Below are 3,508 nucleotides of genomic sequence, written 5' to 3' on the forward strand. Positions count from 1 at the left end.
ATACACGAAGCAGCGCTTCCGTACTCCGTACAAATTATTCGCCGCAGCATATTCTTGCATAATACATAATATATAATGCATAAGAGAATCAACCAATCAAAATTCTCCTTTTCTTCAAAATGAGAGGAGAAGAAGAATTCTGATTGGTTGATTTGCTTACAAACTAATGGATAACGTTATACGTTACCCCGAATCTACAATAGATTTTTAAGCCTTAAGTCATAAGGAATGGACGAATCACAATCAATTATTCTCTTCACATTCGATTGTAATTGGTCAATTTCTTATGACTTAAGGCTTAAAACATCCTTATTGTAGATACGGGGTAATGGAAAGGCTGGGTTTTTCACTTGCCACTACGACGCTCATTTTCAGCGTCAAAACGATCACGATAGATCACGTGATTAAAATTGACACTTGACATTCATCAATTTCGAAATGAGTGTCGTTGCATAGTTGGTATATATGGAAGTTACATTATAAAACATTTGTATGCACGCTTTGGTACCAATTTCACACAGTAAAGCTGATTTTAAAGATCTGGATTTTAAAGAAATGGATTTCCAATCAGGTATTCCGGCAGCATCGATCCATTTTTGTCTCGAGTTTGGATCTTGAGCAGCAATGTTGTGTAGCAATATTCTTTATTAGAGTTTGTACATCTTGAAACACTACAATAGCAGGCATTTTATAATATGCACATATCTTGTTCAGATATCTGAAATGTAAAAATTCCTGGTTTTATTTCATGTATATTTCATGTGTATAACAGAGAAAAGTACATACTTCCAAGATTAATAATATGTATCTCTTACAAAGACCTTACCAATCGAGAAGAAAATTATAGCATAAGATGATAATAGCATACTGCTTTTGCAGTCATCTAATCTAAATGGCATACCTCTATCATGGTTCTACGGAACTCGATTACCAGATCCAATCAGAGGAAACCGGGTGTGATGCAGTTGTCACTCTCTCCCTGTGAGACTCTCTAGCTCAAACTAGCCGTTTCAGAGACAAAAAAGTCACGTGACGACTTTTATCACAAAATTATTAAAGACAATTTTATACATGAAAAAGGGCAAGAAGCGTTAAATTTGACATTTGAACGACAGATTAGATATGTTGTTCGTATTTTTCATGTATCATTTGCAATATTAAATACGCTGAATTGAATAGTTATTAAATTATTCTGATTGCATTGAATCCTCTGGATTAGCAATACTATAAAAAAGAATAAATTAGGTTATATATATCGCAGTCAATGATGATCAATACGGTCGACACGATGTCAATAGCGTTTGACATTTGTAATTAAAACTGTTCAAAGTACAAAATTTTAGCCGCTGGATAACGAGCGACAAACTGTCACTCCATTATTTATTCATACTTATTTATTTTAGCAGCACGTGAAAATGTACCTTTAGGCAAATTATCAATCGGTTGAAATTCATGATAATTGTGAGATTATGGATAAGTTTATTGTTATTTCCATTTCTGTTAGATTACGTAGACCGTTATCTAAAGCAATAATGGTTCATTGGCTTAAGTTTATGTCTTAGGCTGCTTTCACATGCAGCGTAAGGGGCTTCACACAATAAAAGGAACAGGGAACAGAGAACAGAGAATAATTAATAGAGAAACATAGACCTTAAGTACAAGGTCTGACTATGAATATGGGCATATTCATGGGAATTTCAATCTATCAGAAACTGTGTATCCTACAATACATGATTTCTGATAGGTTGAAATTCTTATTCTCTGATCTCTGTTCCCTATTCCTTTTATTGACGTGTTCTAAGAGACAATAAATCATACGTCATACGTCATACGTCAAAGTTTGTGCGTTATTTACGTCTACAACTTAAGTCTTAAAGCCTGTTCTACAATAGAGACGTAATAAGAAATTAACCAATCATAGTCGATTATTCTTTTCACATTTAACTGTCTGTAATTGGCCAATTTCTTACGGCTTGTGACTTGCGACTGTAAATAAGTAAGTGTTATGACAATTCTTATGCTCAGGGGATCGATTCTGTATCTTGAAATGAGATGAAAATTATAAAAGTGAATGCTAGAATACTGATTATTTCCTTGGACAACCTAATAAATTTGTAATTCACTCACTTTTGTAATTTTCACCTTGTTTGAAGATGCAGAACGATCTTCCTAAAACGGAGAACACAGATGCATAATACATAAAGCATGAGAAATTCAACCAATCAGAGTTCTTTATTTCACGAAAAGGAAGGAAACGAAGGACTTTAATTGGTTTATTTTCTTATGCATTATGCAAGAATCTGTGCTCTCCATTTAATAGAGCATAAGCATAACATAAGGCCGCTAAACCAATGAGCATCTTATGTAATCAATGTGGCGATATTATGCTAGATGCTCATTGGTCAATAGCCTTATGTTATGCTTATGCTCTGTTATGCATTTCATGTGTGAAGCCCATCTCACGCAAATTACATAAGCTACATAACCATAGCACAGTATAAGGATACAGAGACAAACAGCATCGGCATCTTTGATTTTTTTTAAACGAGTTTTTATGATCATGTCTTTGATGACCAAATATCGTATCAATAGTATTAGGAATCACCGCCTATATTCAACAAAAAAAAGAGATAAAAAAATCTTTTCAGAATCTTCCACTAAATCGGTGATCAGTCAAATACATACATGCACAGTAACATTGCTTCATAAAATTAATTGCTGTAATCAGTTATTCAGGAAATGTGGTAGTGTCTCGTCACTAAACAAGCGCAGCGATATATCATGGTGCAATTGCACTAACGGAGAAATTGAGAATTTTATGCTTTGATTGGAATTGATGCCAAAAGTACGACCGTTAATGATGCGTAAATAAATATGCACGGCTGAATGGAAATCGGGGTCTTGTCCCTAGTATATATTTTTATACTGTGACCATAGTATAAGGCCTAGATCAAGAAATATCTTAAATCAACATTATGTTGGATGCTTATTCGTTCAGTAGCCTTATACTATAGTTAGGTAGCTTATGTAATTTTGTGTGTAATGGCCCTAAAACGGAGAGCACAGACTCGCATAACGCATAAAACATGAGGCATAAGAAAATTAACCAATCAGAGTCCTTTATTTCACGGAAAGGAAGGAAATAAAAGACTTTGATTGATTCATTTTCTTATGTCTCGTGTATTATGCATTAGCTCGGATCTACAATAAGTTTTTAAGCCTTAAGCCATAAGAAATTGACGAATCATAGTCAATTATTCTCCTCGCATTCGATTGTAGTTGGTCAATTTCTTACGGCTTAAAGCTTAAAACACCCATAGATCCGGTTTTATTCAAAAATCTATGCGGCATGGTAAAAGGGATAACATAGTGTGTAGAAATTCTATAATCAGAGAGTATGATCCATGACGCTACAAATGCTTTGAATTTTTAATAGACCAATCGAAAGAAAGAATTTTACTAATTGACCAATCAAAAAATGTTTTGAAGCATTCATAGCATTAAGTGA

The sequence above is a fragment of the Atta colombica genome, unplaced genomic scaffold (assembly GCF_001594045.1).
Source record: "Atta colombica isolate Treedump-2 unplaced genomic scaffold, Acol1.0 scaffold3, whole genome shotgun sequence".
NCBI classification, from domain to species: Eukaryota; Metazoa; Arthropoda; class Insecta; order Hymenoptera; family Formicidae; genus Atta; species Atta colombica.